This window comes from Neolamprologus multifasciatus, chromosome 12 (assembly GCF_963576455.1).
Source record: "Neolamprologus multifasciatus chromosome 12, fNeoMul1.2, whole genome shotgun sequence".
In the NCBI taxonomy this organism is placed as follows: Eukaryota; Metazoa; Chordata; class Actinopteri; order Cichliformes; family Cichlidae; genus Neolamprologus; species Neolamprologus multifasciatus.
In genome coordinates this window covers 8,777,254-8,794,607 of record NC_140450.1, presented here as the reverse complement: position 1 = coordinate 8,794,607, position 17,354 = coordinate 8,777,254, and the positions used below count along the sequence as shown (strand labels likewise).

The 17,354-nt window shown below is 40.5% G+C and overlaps 2 protein-coding genes and 1 long non-coding RNA gene across 4 annotated transcripts in view; 1 reads left to right on the top strand and 2 right to left on the bottom strand.

The window, feature by feature from the left end:
• The window catches only part of LOC146506391 (UDP-glucuronosyltransferase 2A2-like), a 58,230-nt gene extending 41,862 nt beyond the window's left edge, over positions 1–16,368 (bottom strand). Inside the window, exon 1 of the mRNA XM_085178862.1 lies at positions 16,255–16,368. The gene's annotated coding sequence lies outside the window, so the exon portion shown is untranslated. The remainder of the gene's footprint in view (positions 1–16,254) is intronic.
• The window catches only part of LOC146506390 (UDP-glucuronosyltransferase 2A2-like), a 37,883-nt gene extending 21,334 nt beyond the window's left edge, over positions 1–16,549 (bottom strand). The window contains exon 1 of one of the 2 annotated variants that reach the window (XM_085178856.1): positions 16,510–16,549. The gene's annotated coding sequence lies outside the window, so the exon portion shown is untranslated. Of the gene's footprint in view, positions 1–16,254; positions 16,383–16,509 lie in introns of those variants that run through there. The other variant, XM_085178855.1, reaches the window with a different exon arrangement.
• Positions 718–16,671, top strand: LOC146506389 (uncharacterized). The gene is made up of 2 exons (XR_014877069.1): positions 718–905; positions 14,289–16,671. It is a non-coding gene; the product is annotated as an uncharacterized LOC146506389 (long non-coding RNA).
• Positions 16,672–17,354: the final 683 nt, after the last annotated feature.

Sequence of the window (17,354 nt, the reverse complement as noted above, 5' to 3'; positions counted from 1 at the left end):
CAACACTTTTTGTAATGATGTTAAAATCAGCTCAACTTTTATTTTCAAACACAACAAAGTATAACAGCCAACATACTGGACACTGTTCTGCTGAACAACAAACAATTATATTGCCATCACTGTTATAATCTCACAATGAAACAAAGTCTCAGATGTAATTATTCTGAAAATAAGTTTAAGCCTACCACAAGTTTGTTTTGTACTTACATTACTTATATAATCAAAATAAAATATTTGTTGTTCTGTCACAAGTGCAGTCTCTGATTTAAACAACACATTTGTTTTGCATTCCAACACAGGAGCTGGAATGTTGTATTATTTTAAGGATGGCTTGTTTCCAGTCCAGGCATTACTGCCTGAATGACTGTCATGGATCGAGGTGATCCAAATGTAGGTGCAGAATAAAGTCTTTAACTTCCCTTAAGTACAGTGGCAGTGGATGTGGGTTGGAGATGCAATGAGCTTGAACCTGCAGGCGACCATCTTCACTGACCACACCATCTGTGACGGAGGACTCATCTCTCCTGTTGTCCTGCAAGCAAACAATCATATTTTTTGGAACATGAACTTAATTGCTTTCTTAAAACATTTTTTTCTGCATTTGGTATAAAACAGACTCCAATTTAGACAATCTCAGACCCCTCCCCACCGGAGAGGTGACATTCAGTGCCCCACTTGTCAGTCTGGATAGCCGTGACCACCACCCAACACTGTCATGAAAGCATCATTTTAAAAAGGGCTATGCAAACATGGCCAATAACTTTCATTCTGATGATGTGCAAAATGATTTGGGCACAAAACAAATTTTGCTGTTAGAAAACTTGCAGACTTCACTATTTACAGTGTAGACCCTCTAAACTAAGTTTGGGGGATGTGATCTTTCAAGAAATGCAGACCAAACTGTTGTTGTTTGTTTACAAACAGTTAATTCTACAAGACACAGCGTGTCTTGTAGAATTAACTGGAATCACCAGCAACAGCATAGTGCAGTCATATCTCAAGTCTAATAACAGAAGACAGGAAAAGATCAGTACAGAAACAACTTCCCCAAACCAAAGCACATATAAAACAATAAGTAAAACAGGCTGATCTAAAGTATGATTAAAGTTCAGCCTGATTAATATAAATGTCACTGACAGTTGCTAATATATTGGAAAACCAAAATACTTACCACTGAGTTGATGTCTTTCTGTCCAACAACAGGAGTGCTGGGTCACTTGGTGTTCGCTCGCTCTGTGGTATAGTATCGCTTCCTGTTCCTGCTCAAACACAGTGGTGTTTCTGAGTAGCTTATTTTCTTAGCAGTTTAATTAACAACTTTTAAATACATTCTTTTTTCACAGTATAATCTTCACGTGCTTCATCCGAAGCACACTTTCTGTGTACTCACTACCTAATTTATAGTATTCACTCACTGTCTCTGTACTGTTTCGCTAGCTTAGCTCGTAGCCAACCCGTTAGCACCATGGCTACTTCACCTGTCCCTTCTGCACTTTCTTGCTCATTGTGTCAGATGTTTAGTTACTCCTCGGCCTCCTTTAGCAGTAATGATATCTGTAACAAATGTAGCATATTTGCAGCTCTGGAGGCCAGGATTACTGAACTGGAGACTCGGCTTTGCACCCTTCTCTCACCCTTAGCTAGCCAGGCCCCTGTAGCTGGTGCAGCCGAAGATAGCGTAGGCCCCGCTAGCTGTTCCCCGGCAGATCCCAAGCAGCTGGGGAAAGACGGCTGGGTAACGGTGAGGAGGAAGCGTAGTCCTAAACAGAAGCCCCAGGTACACCACCAACCCGTTCATTTGTCTAACCGTTTTTCCCCACTCGGTGACACACCCGCTGGGGGTCAAACTCTGGTAATTGGTGATTCTGTTCTCAGACATGTGAAGCTAGAGACACCGGCAACCATAGTCAATTGTCTTCCAGGGGCCAGAGCAGGCGACATTGAAGGAAATTTAAAACTGCTGGCTAAGGGTAAACGTAAATTCAGTAAAATCATAATTCACGTCGGCAGTAATGACACCCGGTTACGCCAATCGGAGGTCACTAAAATCAATATTGAATCGGTGTGCAACTTTGCCAAAACAATGTCGGACTCTGTAGTTTTCTCTGGTCCCCTCCCCAATCAGACCAGGAGTGACATGTTTAGCCGCATGTTCTCCTTAAATTGCTGTCTGTCTGAGTGGTGTCCCAGAAACGATGTGGGCTTCATAGATAATTGGCAAACCTTCTGGAGGAAACCTGGTCTTGTTAGGAGAGATGGCATCCATCCCACTTTGGATGGAGCAGCTCTCATTTCTAGAAATATCGACAAATTTATTAAACCCCTCAAAATATGACTATCCAGAGTTGGGACCAGGAAGCAGAGTTGCAGTCTTACACGCCTCTCTGCAGCTTCTCTCCTCCTGCTACCCCCCCAAAAACCCATCTCCATAGAGACTGTGTCTGCTTCCAAAAAGACAAAAAACAAACTAAAAACCAGCAACAAACAACTTAAACATTTACAAAGAAAGAATAATACAGTATCCACATCTGAACCAAAGAGTAAAACAGTGAAATGTGGATTATTAAATATTAGGTCTCTCTCCTCCAAGTCTCTGTTAGTACATGACTTAATAATTGATCAACAAATTGATTTACTCTGCCTTACAGAAACCTGGTTGCAGCAGGATGATTATGTTAGTTTAAATGAATCAACACCCCCGAGTCATTCTAACTACCAGAAATCTCGAAGCACAGGTCGAGGGGGCGGTGTGGCAGCAATTTTTCACACCAGTCTATTAATTAATGAAAGACCAAGACAGACTTTTAATTCATTTGAAAGCCTGATGCTTAACATTGTCCACCCCAGCTGTGAAACTCAGAAACCAGTCTTACTTGTTATCATCTATCGTCCACCTGGGCCTTACACAGAGTTTCTGTCTGATTTCTCAGACTTTATATCTGATTTAGTTCTGAGCTCAGATAAAATAATTATTGTGGGTGATTTTAACATCCATGTTGATGCTAAAAATGACAGCCTCAACATGGCATTTAATCTGTTGTTAGACTCAATTGGTTTCTCTCAAAATGTAAAAGAACCCACCCACCACTTTAATCACACTCTAGATCTTGTTTTAACATATGGCATAGAAACTGAACATTTAACAGTGTTTCCTGAAAACCCTCTCCTGTCTGATCATTTCTTGATAACATTTACATTTACAATAATTGATTACGCAGCAGTGGAGAGTGGACTTTATCAAAGTAGATGTCTTTCTGAAAGCGCTGTAACTAAGTTTAAGAATATAATCCAGCCACTGTTATCATCGTCAATGCCCTGTACCAACACAGAGCAGAGCAGCTATCTGAACGCTACCCCAACAGAGGTCGATTATCTTGTTAATAATTTCACCTCCTCACTACGTACGACTCTGGATACTGTAGCTCCAGTGAAAACTAAGGTCTCTAATCAGAAGTACCTGACCCCGTGGTATAATTCTCAAACACGTACCCTAAAGCAGATGACTCGTAATCTGGAGAGGAAATGGCGTGTCACAAATTTAGAGGATCATCATTTAGCCTGGAGAAATAGTTTGTTGCTTTATAAGAAAGCCCTCCGCAAAGCCAGAACAGCTTACTACTCATCACTGACTGAAGAAAATAAGAACAACCCCAGGTTTCTCTTCAGCACTGTAGCCAGGCTGACAAAAAGTCAGAGCTCTTTTGAGCCAACCATCCCTTTAACGTTAACTAATGATGACTTCATGAACTTCTTCACAAATAAAGTTTTTATCATTAGAGAAAAAATTACCAATAATCATCCCACAGATGTAATATTATCTACAGCTACTCTTAGTACCATTGATGTTAAGTTAGACTCTTTTTCTCCAATCGATCTTTCTGAGTTAACTTCAATAATTACTTCCTCCAAACCATCAACGTGTCTTTTAGACCCCATTCCTACAAAACTGCTCAAAGAAGTCCTGCCATTGATTAATTCTTCGATCTTATATATGATCAACCTATCTCTAATAATCGGCTATGTACCACAGGCCTTCAAGGTGGCTGCAGTTAAACCTTTACTCAAAAAGCCATCTCTAGACCCAGCAGTCTTAGCTAATTATAGGCCAATCTCCAACCTTCCTTTCATATCAAAAATCCTTGAAAGAGTAGTTGTCAAACAGCTAACAGATCATCTGCAGAGGAATGGTTTATTTGAAGAGTTTCAGTCAGGTTTCAGAGCTCATCACAGCACAGAAACAGCTTTAGTGAAGGTTACAAATGATCTTCTTATGGCCTCTGACAGTGGACTCATCTCTGTGCTTGTCCTTCTTGACCTTAGTGCAGCATTCGATACTGTTGACCATAATATCCTATTAGAGCGATTAGAACATGCTGTAGGTATTACAGGTATTGCACTGCAGTGGTTTGTATCATATCTATCTAATAGACTCCAATTTGTGCATGTAAATGGAGAGTCCTCTTCACACACTGAGGTTAATTATGGAGTTCCACAGGGTTCAGTGCTAGGACCAATTCTGTTTACATTATACATGCTTCCCCTAGGCAGCATCATTAGAAGACATAGCATACATTTTCACTGCTATGCAGATGACACCCAGCTCTATCTGTCCATGAAGCCAGATAACACACACCAATTAGTTAAACTGCAGGAATGTCTTAAAGACATAAAGACTTGGATGGCCACTAACTTTCTGCTTCTTAACTCAGATAAAACTGAGGTCATTGTACTCGGCGCTGAAAAGCTTAGAAATATGGTATCTAACCAGATTCTTACTCTGGATGGCATTACCTTGGCCTCCAGTAACACTGTGAGGAACCTTGGAGTCATTTTTGACCAGGATATGTCCTTCAACGCACATATTAAACAAATATGTAAGACTGCGTTCTTCCATTTGCGCAACATCTCTAAAATTAGAAATATCCTGTCTCAGAGTGACGCTGAAAAACTAGTTCATGCATTTATTACTTCCAGGCTGGACTACTGCAATTCATTATTATCAGGATGTCCAAAAAACTCACTGAAAAGCCTTCAGTTAATCCAAAATGCTGCAGCAAGAGTACTGACAGGGACTAGAAAGAGAGAGCATATTTCTCCTGTATTGGCTTCCCTTCATTGGCTTCCTGTTAAATCCAGAATTGAATTCAAAATCCTGCTCCTCACATACAAGGTCTTAAATAATCAGGCCCCATCTTATCTTAATGACCTTGTAGTACCATATTACCCTATTAGAGCACTTCGCTCCCGCTCTGCAGGCCTACTTGTTGTTCCTAGAGTATTTAAAAGTAGAATGGGAGGGAGAGCCTTCAGTTTTCAGGCCCCTCTTCTGTGGAACCAGCTTCCAGTTTGGATTCGGGAGACAGACACTATCTCTACTTTTAAGATTAGGCTTAAAACTTTCCTTTTTGCTAAAGCATATAGTTAGGGCTGGACCAGGTGACCCTGAATCCTCCCTTAGTTATGCTGCAATAGATGTAGGCTGCCGGGGGATACCCATGATGCATTGAGTTTTTCCTTTCCAGTCACCTTTCTCACTCACTATGTGTTAATAGACCTCTCTGTATTGAATCATACCTGTTATTAATCTCTGTCTCTCTTCCACAGCATGTCTTTTATCCTGTCTTCCTTCTCTCACCCCAACCGGTCGCAGCAGATGGCCGCCCCTCCCTGAGCCTGGTTCTGCCGGAGGTTTCTTCCTGTTAAAAGGGAGTTTTTCCTTCCCACTGTCGCCAAAGTGCTTGCTCATAGGGGGTCATATGATTGTTGGGCTTTTCTCTGTATCTATGAAGTGCCTTGAGGCGACATTTGTTGTGATTTGGCGCTATATAAATAAAATTGAATTGAATTGAATTGGTCCCAAGCCTCAAAGACAGTAAGAAGCAAGCAGAGGGAGAAAAAACAAAACATTTTTTAGAAACTGATTTGATCCTTAATGGCTGTGCAATTATTGTAACATAGAATTTGCTTATGTTGTTAAATAAAGGCTAGATTTGACATTAATAGATGCCATAGATCATGGCTATTCAACTACGAAGTTAGTTGGGCCAGATTTTCAAACCGAGGAATTTATCTGGGCCAGATATTTTTTTTGAAGCCAGTAAGCAGCAGATCATGATCAATTTCAAATCCACACAACTGTATTGAAAAACAAGTAATTTTTTTATTCCTTTTCCCCAGTAAATCTGGTGACCTCTCACAAATGCACACCAAAAGGTCCATTTAAAAAAAAGGGAGCTATAACTAAACTATTTTTTGCACATTTGAAATAACAATAATAATAATAACAAAAAAACATTTTGATAATTCCCTTTCAAATTAAAATAAATATTTCGCTGACCACTCACTTTTCCTGCCATGGATGGAGCCCCATCCGTCACAAGTATACAGACACGCCTCATATCCAGACCATTTTCCTCAAAAAGAGCTGAAATCTTCTCAAACATTATTTCGCCAGCTGTGTTTCCCTCTAACAGTAGTAAGCCGAGCAATTTCCCATCCAAAAAACGGACATATACGCACAACTGTGCATTATCAGTTCTGTTTGTGATCTCCTGCTATAGACATTACATCAGTTTTCTTCAGGTCATCTAACAGCATTTCAAACTCGTCTGACGCCAGAACCTCTACTCTACGAATATTTGAACTGTCCTACAGGGGTACATTTTTAATAGCAGATGTCACACTTACTTTAATTTTTTCATCACTTTTCACCGCATCCACCACGTATGCAGTATTTCACTGTTTCAGAATCTGTGAAAGGCCTTTTCTTCTTCGCCAAGAAGTAAACACAAAGGGAAGCTGCTGCAGCTTTCTCTTGGGCTGTACGGGACCCTCATCATGGTAGTACAACTCCGGTTGTAAGATTATTAAACTCGGTAAAATGAATAAGTATTTGTCAGTCCAGGCAGGGTTAAACCGACAGTTTTCATTGTCAATTTTGCGCTTTTGGAGTGAGAAAGACATGCTGTTGTCGCATCATATATTACGATGATTGTTTAATATGTTTACATCACGGTGCATTGTGGGTTAAATATTGCTAGGCTACTAGGAGTGTTGCATTCACAGTCTACACTACGCTGTAGGAATTTTTATTTTTTTTTAAAAAAATTTTTAATTAATTAATGAATAAATTTTTGCGTTTTCTCTGTGTTTCTGCCAGGACCACAGGCAGGGCCACTCGCAGGTTGCTTCTGGGCCGCATTTGGCCCGCGGGCCGCCATTTGAATAGGCTTGCCATAGATGTTCAAAAGCTGTCACAAAGCATGAAAAAAATGGACGTCTCTGAAAACGTTGGAGCATTTTTGCAAATATGTGATGCCTTGATAAATTGAGCAGATATTTGAACTTTACACAGCTACATTGTCGCCTAAAAATATCTTAAAAGTTTATTTTGTGACCCAGAAAAAGTAATACGTTTTTTAGCCGCGCTCCTCCGCCATTGCCGTGCTCCGACAACCGGCCGACAAATGCGATCCTCCTTTTCCCCAGACTACCCTTTCTGGGTCGCAAAATAACCTTTTAAGATATTTTTAAGGCGAGAATGTAGCTGTGTAATGCTCAAATATCTACTTAATTTATCAAAATATCACATATTTGCAAAAGTGCTTCCACGTTTTGGGAGAGCTCTGCTATCCACCAGCGCGATAGCTGACCGGGAGGTCAAGGCTCAATAGAGTCCGGGAGCACAGCTAACTCTTGGCGTATTCTTTTCAACCCCCCTGCACTCTTTTGCTACTCAGGTTAAACATGATATATATATATATATATATATATATATATACACACACACATACACACACACACACACACACACATACATAGTTAGTTAGTTATGGCTATGGATTGAAAATACCCCCCACACCCCACCCCTAACGGCTGCACCTCCCGAAGAATTTTGTCTGGGCTCTTATCTCACTTTTTTATTTCAAACAATCAACAGAAAATTTCACAGACATAGTTTTATGTAAGGTTTTTAAGGTTGTGGTGTTAATTTTTAAGTAACATGAGCCCAGCGGCAGCAGCAATGCTAGGCTAACACTAACTAGCTAGCAAGATGATAAACCTGGTGCTAAACTAAGAGAAGCCACAAAATCAGTTTGAATAAGAGTAAACATTTACTCACCAAGTAGGTGTATCAGGTAAAGATTCACAGCAATGAAAACAATAACATCTTGAGCTGACGCTTTTCCAGGTTTGCTCAACATATTCCATAACAAATGCTGGCACCATGAACATGCGACTGATCCAAGAGGGAGGAGGACGGTAGTCACGTGGCATTTTCAAAACACATCTTTCATCCTTCCGCACTGAGAAGCAAAACTTCCAGCTTACTTAGTTTTTCTAAGTTAAGACAACTCAAATAAATTGAGTTTATCAGCATTTTTGCATCGTGAGGCAAATGTGGCGCGATCTGAGGATCGTGAGCCTAATTGTCCTAGTTAGGTTGAGGTGTACACTGTAAAATGTAATATTGTGTTTAATTAAAAATATTAAATAGGCTGAACTCAGTTTTTATCAATTTGTTATCAGAACTCGATTTAAATAAGTTACCAGTACTTTTTATTAGTGATGGGATTTCCGGCTCTTTTTAGAAATCCGTCTCTTTCGGCTCGGCTCACTAAAAAGAGCCGGCTCTTTCGGCTCCGAACCGGCTCTTCAGGTTGTTTTGTTGCTTTAATTATTTAATCATTAACAATAATATAAAATTATGCAGAAAAGGAATTACTAATGTAAAATAAGTGGTTTTATTTATATATGTTTATATATGGCCCCTAGAGACAAAGCACGTACAAACTCTAAAGCATATACAAACTCCAAAACGCACGTACAAACTCCAAAACACATTTCTAGCGTTAACTGAACTTCCAAAACAGAGCTACCCAGATCACTTAAATGACACAATTGAAAGCATGTGTGTATTGTTTGTGTATTTATAGACAAGCACTCATATTTATTCAAATAATTAAAAAAAAAAATTCATTTACCTGTTACTACCACACACCAAATCCGGTTGTTGATACTTCCTGGCTTGTGTAGCCACTAGGTAACAAAAGCTCAACACTGCGCCCTAGAAACCTGGAGCACTTCTGTTGTCTTTTGTAGTGTTTTGGAGTTTGTACGTGCTTCTGAGTTTTTACGTGTTTTGGAGTTTGTACGTGCTTCTGAATTTTTACGTGTTTTGGAGTTTGTATGTGCTTCTGAGTTTTTACGTGTTTTGGAGTTTGTAGGTGCTTCTGAGTTTTTACGCGTTTTGGAGTTTGTACATGCTTAGGAGTTTGTACGTGTTTTGGAGTTTGTACGTGCTTTGTCTCTAAGGTCCACCATAAATATACTTTATTTATTCACTCCACATAAAATGTAATAAATAAATCATATAATACAAAAAACAACTATTTACATTTTAAACTTTTAACTATTTAAATTTTCAGCTTTTTCCTTTTAAACAAATTTAACGTGAAACAACACAAAACACCGCAAACCACAACACAATTAAATATAAATTAAAATATTAAAACAAAAAGAAGATGCACATTCTCTGTCATATGGACCTGCATGATTTCTGAATCCTTTATCATCTGCAACTGAAAATAACGGATGATTACTAGTGTTGGGTCGTTCGCGAACGAAATGGCTCTTAGAGCCGACTCTTTGAAGTGAACGACGTGAGCCGGCTCCTTATTGGGAGCCGTGAGGTTTTTTTTTTTCTTTCTCTCACCCTCTCTCTCGCCCTTTTTTCCGCTGAACTCCGCACGCGCGGCCTGTACTTTGCGCTGGGCAGAGGGGGGAGGGGCGTTAGTTATACTGGCAGCAGCACAGGAACAGAGCCAGAGAGAAAGAGAGTGAGGGACAACAACGTCACATTAGAAAGGTATAGTAATCATCCACTATTTTCAGTTGCAGATGATAAAGGATTCAGAAATCATGCAGGCCCATATGACAGAGAATGTGCATCTTCTTTTTGTTTTAATATTTTAATTTATATTTAATTGTGTTGTGGTTTGCAGTGTTTTGTGTTGTTTCACGTTAAATTTGTTTAAAAGGAAAAAGCTGAAAATTTAAATAGTTAAAAGTTTAAAATGTATATAGTTGTTTTTTGTATTATATGATTTATTTATTACATTTTATGTGGAGTGAATAAATAAAGTATATTTATGGTGGCCCTTAGAGACAAAGCACGTACAAACTCCAAAACGCGTAAAAACTCCAAAACGCGTATAAAACTCAGGACGCACTTACAAACTCAGAAGCACGTACAAACTCCAAAACACGTAAAAACTCAGAAGCACGTACAAACTCCAAAACACGTAAAAACTCAGAAGCACGTACAAACTCAGAATCACGTACAAAAGACAACAGAAGTGCTCCAGGATGCTAGGGCGCAGTGTTGAGCTTTGTTTCTTAGTGGTTACACAAGCCAGGAAGTATCAACAACCGGATTTGGTGTGTGGTAATAACAGGTAAATGATTTTTTTTTTTTAATTATTTGAATAAATATGAGTGCTTGTCTATAAATACACAAACAATACACACATGCTTTCAATTGTGTCATTTAAGTGATCTGGGTAGCTCTGTTTTGGAAGTTCAGTTAACGCTAGAAATGTGTTTTGGAGTTTGTACGTGCGTTTTGGAGTTTGTATATGCTTTAGAGTTTGTACGTGCTTTGTCTCTAGGGGCCATATATAAACATATATAAATAAAACCACTTTTTTTACATTAGTAATTCCTTTTCTGCATAATTTTATATTATTGTTAATGATTAAATAATTAAAGCAACAAAACAACCTGAAGAGCCGGTTCGGAGCCGAAAGAGCCGGCTCTTTTAGTGAGCCGAGCCGAAAGAGCCGGATCTCTAAAAAGAGCCGGAAATCCCATCACTAATGATTACTATACCTTTCTAATGTGACGTTGTTGTCCCTTGCTCTCTTTCTCTCTGGCTCTGTTCCTGTGCTACTGAGTGTAACTAATGCCCCTCCCCCCTCTGCCCAGCGCAAAGTACAGGCGGCGCATGCGGAGTTTAGCGGAAAAAAGGGCGAGAGAGAGGGTGAGAGAAAGAAAAAACAAAAAACAAAACCTTGGGAGCCGGCTCGCGTCGTTCACTTCAAAGAGTCGGCTCTAAGAGCCATTTCATTCGCAAACGACCCATCACTACTGGAGGGATGTACCACTGTGAGAGGGGGTGCTATGGAATAGTCCAAGTGGTAGCAGCTTTAATTTCCCGCTCAACCATAAATCGATGGTTTTTCAACGTGATTGTTGTCACCTTGTCAACTATAAATAGATCAACAATCAACGATAACAGAACAACAGTGAATCAGTGTTATTTCAATGTCAGTGTCAGGTTTCATCAGTATTTCAATGTTGTTTCAACATTGGTTTTGTGTTGACATTTCAATCCTGACGATTCTGATGGTTCAGATGGAAAATCAACATCTGTTCAATGTCTCCTTGCTATCTGGGGGATCACCGCCACTTTTTCCTAATAAATAAGACGGATGAAACACCGATTCTACTAATCCGTAACAAACGTCTCCTGCTTTAACGCAGAGATGTTCTTACGGGGCGCTAAACATCAATTTTTCACACCAGTCTATTAATTAATGAAAGACCAAGACAGACTTTTAATTCATTTGAAAGCCTGATGCTTAACATTGTCCACCCCAGCTGTGAAACTCAGAAACCAGTCTTACTTGTTATCATCTATCGTCCACCTGGGCCTTACACAGAGTTTCTGTCTGATTTCTCAGACTTTATATCTAATTTAGTTCTGAGCTCAGATAAAATAATTATTGTGGGTGATTTTAACATCCATGTAGATGCTAAAAATGACAGCCTCAACATGGCATTTAATCTGTTGTTAGACTCAATTGGTTTCTCTCAAAATGTAAAAGAACCCACCCACCACTTTAATCACACTCTAGATCTTGTTTTAACATATGGCATAGAAACTGAACATTAACAGTGTTTCCTGAAAACCCTCTCCTGTCTGATCATTTCTTGATAACATTACATTTACAATAATTGATTACGCAGCAGTGGAGAGTGGACTTATCAAAGTAGATGTCTTTCTGAAAGCACTGTAACTAAGTTTAAGAATATAATCCAGCCACTGTTATCATCGTCAATGCCCTGTACCAACACAGAGCAGAGCAGCTATCTGAACGCTACCCCAACAGAGGTCGATTATCTTGTTAATAATTTCACCTCCTCACTACGTACGACTCTGGATACTGTAGCTCCAGTGGAAACTAAGGTCTCTAATCAGAAGTACCTGACCCCGTGGTATAATTCTCAAACACGTACCCTAAAGCAGATGACTCGTAATCTGGAGAGGAAATGGCGTGCCACAAATTTAGAGGATCATCATTTAGCCTGGAGAAATAGTTTGTTGCTTTATAAGAAAGCCCTCCGCAAAGCCAGAACAGCTTACTACTCATCACTGATTGAAGAAAATAAGAACAACCCCAGGTTTCTCTTCAGCACTGTAGCCAGGCTGACAAAAGTCAGAGCTCTTTTGAGCCAACCATCCCTTTAACGTTAACTAGTGATGACTTCATGAACTTCTTCACAAATAAAATTTTTATCATTAGAGAAAAAATTACCAATAATCATCCCACAGATGTAATATTATCTACAGCTACTCTTAGTTCCATTGATGTTAAGTTAGACTCTTTTTTTCCAATCGATCTTTCTGAGTTAACTTCAATAATTACTTCCTCCAAACCATCAACGTGTCTTTTAGACCCCATTCCTACAAAACTGCTCAAAGACGTCCTGCCATTGGTTAATTCTTCGATCTTATATATGATCAACCTATCTCTAATAATCGGCTATGTACCACAGGCCTTCAAGGTGGCTGCAGTTAAACCTTTACTCAAAAAGCCATCTCTAGACCCAGCAGTCTTAGCTAATTATAGGCCAATCTCCAACCTTCCTTTCATATCAAAAATCCTTGAAAGAGTAGTTGTCAAACAGCTAACAGATCATCTGCAGAGGAATGGTTTATTTGAAGAGTTTCAGTCAGGTTTCAGAGTTCATCACAGCACAGAAACAGCTTTATTGAAGGTTACAAATGATCTTCTTATGGCCTCTGACAGTGGACTCATCTCTGTGCTTGTCCTTCTTGACCTTAGTGCAGCATTCGATACTGTTGACCATAATATCCTATTAGAGCGATTAGAACATGCTTGTAGGTATTACAGGTATTGCACTGCAGTGGTTTGTATCATATCTATCTAATAGACCTCCAATTTGTGCATGTAATGGAGAGTCCTCTTCACACACTGAGGTTAATTATGGAGTTCCACAGGGTTCGGTGCTAGGACCAATTCTGTTTACATTATACATGCTTCCCTAGGTAGCATCATTAGAAGACATAGCATACATTTTCACTGCTATGCAGATGACACCCAGCTCTATCTGTCCATGAAGCCAGATAACACACACCAATTAGTTAAACTGCAGGAATGTCTTAAAGACATAAAGACTTGGATGGCCACTAACTTTCTGCTTCTTAACTCAGATAAAACTGAGGTCATTGTACTCGGCGCTGAAAAGCTTAGAAATATGGTATCTAACCAGATTCTTACTCTGGATGGGCATTACCTTGGCCTCCAGTAACACTGTGAGGAAACCTTGGAGTCATTTTTGACCAGGATATGTCCTTCAACGCACATATTAAACAAATATGTAAGACTGCGTTCTTCCATTTGCGCAACATCTCTAAAATTAGAAAATCCTGTCTCAGAGTGACGCTGAAAAACTAGTTCATGCATTTATTACTTCCAGGCTAGACTACTGCAATTCATTATTATCAGGATGTCCAAAAAACTCACTGAAAAGCCTTCAGTTAATCCAAAATGCTGCAGCAAGAGTACTGACAGGGACTAGAAAGAGAGAGCATATTTCTCCTGTTTTGGCTTCCCTTCATTGGCTTCCTGTTAAATCCAGAATTGAATTCAAAATCCTGCTCCTCACATACAAGGTCTTAAATAATCAGGCCCCATCTTATCTTAATGACCTTGTAGTACCATATCACCCTATTAGAGCACTTCGCTCTCGCTCTGCAGGCCTACTTGTTGTTCCTAGAGTATTTAAAAGTAGAATGGGAGGGAGAGCCTTCAGTTTTCAGGCCCCTCTTCTGTGGAACCAGCTTCCAGTTTGGATTCAGGAGACAGACACTATCTCTACTTTAAGATTAGGCTTAAAACCTTCCTTTTTGCTAAAGCATATAGTTAGGGCTGGACCAGGTGACCCTGAATCCTCCCTTAGTTATGCTGCAATAGATGTAGGCTGCCGGGGGATTCCCATGATGCATTGAGTTTTTCCTTTCCAGTCACCTTTCTCACTCACTATGTATTAACTGACCTCTCTGTATTGAATCGTATCTGTTATTAATCTCTGTCTCTCTTCCACAGCATGTCTTTATCCTGTCTTCCTTCTCTCACCCCAACCGGTCGCAGCAGATGGCCGCCCCTCCCTGAGCCTGGTTCTGCCGGAGGTTTCTTCCTGTTAAAAGGGAGTTTTTCCTTTCCACTGTCGCCAAAGTGCTTGCTCATAGGGGGTCATATGATTGTTGGGCTTTTCTCTGTATCTATGAAGCGCCTTGAGGCGACATTTGTTGTGATTTGGCGCTATATAAATAAAATTGAATTGAATTGAAATTGAATTGAACTTGGAGTTCTTACAAAAGTCTCTTGCTTTAACGCACTGAGACGGACGCTAGCCGCCTTTTTTTCTACTGAGTGAATTTACACTGCGATACGTTCAACTTAGCGAACAGATAATTTAGGCTTTAAACAATATGCACAGTTCGAAAATAAACAGGTCGTGCTTACCTTTTAATCATGTGAGCTAGTTCTCTGTTCGCCTCGTTTCATGATCTCAGCTCTGCCAATTCATCCTTTCTGGGCCTCGAGCGAATCCCAGGGTTTCGGCACTAAAACTGTTGCGAAATCAGTTTCATCCCGGTTCTTTTATTCGTCGAGGCATCCAGAGACGGCACCGGAACTCAGTAGTCATTTTCACAAAACTTTTATTCATCTTTATTCATCTTCATTTAAGCATGCAGGCCGGTGTGTCCCTCTGCAAAATCTTCACCCCTTTGTTAGTTACAGCCAGCTTTATAGAGGCGTCCCCATCATAAAACCCCCTATGTGCTGCAAACTCTGTGTCTGTCTTTGTGAGTGCTCGTGTGTGACTGTGTACGCATACCTGTATGTATGTGTGTGCGCGTAAGTGAGTGTGCATGACAGTTAAAACACTGTGGGTGTAGGTGACTCCCTAGAGGTCATAAAAAACCCATTTCCCTTCCAGACCACAGTTATCCAGGTCAAATGTTGAGACCTTTCACAGTTCAACTGGGGGAGGGGTCTCCTACAATCTACTCCTAAGTTTATGACAGTCAGGCTTTTATCACATTGGGGGCAGTGTCAGTGTCTCTACAATAATTCTACATTCTATGTTAACACATTTCTAAACTCTAAAATAAGCTAAACATTTCTACATAGGCTATGGCACTTGGCCACAGGTGGCAGTAGTGGACTAAACTCCATTTGAGACTGCCCCAGCTGCTATGTGATACGTCAGTAGATCGGCTACAAATTGAAGATCATATGCAAGTTTTGGAAATTAAACTATAAATATTCTTAACTTGGCTTTAAAACTAAAAATCTCTAAATCTCTAACCTCAAAACTAAAAAAAAAAAAAAACACAACACATGGCAAACCACCCGACAAATAAATACATAAACCCCTTTCTTTGACCTTCACCAGTTAACTTACAATGGCAATTAATCTAGAACACCGGCCCTATTTCAACTTCAGCTGACAGTATCTCACAAAAGTGAGTACACCCCTCACATTTTGGTAAATATTTTGTTTTATATTTTTTAATGGAACAACACTATAAGAATATTTCCAACACCCTGAAACTGAGCAGCAGCACAGTGGTCAAGACCATAAGGCAGTTTAAGAGTACAGGTTTCACCCAGAACAAACCTCACCAGGTTAACCAAAGTTGAGTGCACGTGCTCAGCATCAAATCTAGAGGTTGCCTTTTGAAAATAGCTGTATGAGTGCTGCCAGCATTGCTGTAGAGGTTGAAGGCATGGAGGGTCAGCCTGTCAGTGTTCAGACCATATGCCACACACTGCATCAAATGGTCATTGTCCCAGAAGGAAGCCTCTTCTAAAGATAATGCACAACAAAGCCCGCAAACAGTTTGCTGAAGAAAAGCAGGCTAAGAGCATGGATTACCCGTGATCTGATGAAACCAAGACAAACTTATTTGGTTCAGATGGTGTCAGGGGTGTGTGGCAGAAACCAGGTGAGGAGTACAAAGACAGTGTGGCTTGCCTCCAGTCAAGCATGGTGGTGGGATGCCATTGTTTGTGTCAGGGTCCCTGTGCCTACCCGGTCGGCTCAGTATGGCTACATATGTTTATATTCTTTTTTGTTCCTGCTCTCTCCCTTCCCCTCTTTCCCTCCTCCCTCTGCCTGGGCGGAGCTCACCTGTGGGCTCCTGCCCTTGGCCCACGCACCTGGTCACAATCACGCACCTGTGGCTCATCACGAGTGTTCCAGCTCCTTTATAAGATGGCAGCTCTGTGTTTCTCGTCACTGGACCATTGCCGACCCTCGTCAGTGTAACCCCAGCTCAGTTAACTCTAGAGTGTTTTCACAGCGATCTTCCTTTGTAATCCCTTCGTGTCTCTGTGTACAGATTCCCTGGACCAACCCCTGTGTTACCTGAGTGATTGGAGTGTGAACAGGAGCGTGAGGAGTGGATGGAGTGTGTGTGTGTGACTTTCGGCGTCTTTCCCGTTCGTGTGTGGACCCCCGGAGCCCGGCTTTCCCCTCACTTTTGTAAATAATCACCTGGTTTATCATAATAAAGACTCTTGTGCTTTCACGACCTAGAGCCTGCGCGTGAGTCTGTTCAGTCCAGTTGTGACAGTTTGGGGCTGCAAGAGTGCTGCTGGCACTGAAGAGCTACAGTTAATTGAGGTAACCATGAATGCCAATGTACTGTGACATACTGAAGCAGAGAATGATTCCCGCCCCCCCAAAAACAGTGCCTTGTTAAATAAACTGAGGTTAAAGGTACTTGACTGCCCAACCATGTCTACAAACTTAAACCCTATTGAACATCTGTGGGGCATCCTCAAATGGGAGGTGGAGGAGCACAAGGTCTCTAACATCTACCAGCTCCATGATGTCATAATGGAGGAGTGGAAGCGGACTCCAGTTTAGTTCCGGTTTAGACATCAATGGCTGTATGTTGAGTTATTTTGAGGTGACAGCAAATTTACACTGTTATACAAGCTGTACACTGACTACTTTACATTGTGTCAAAG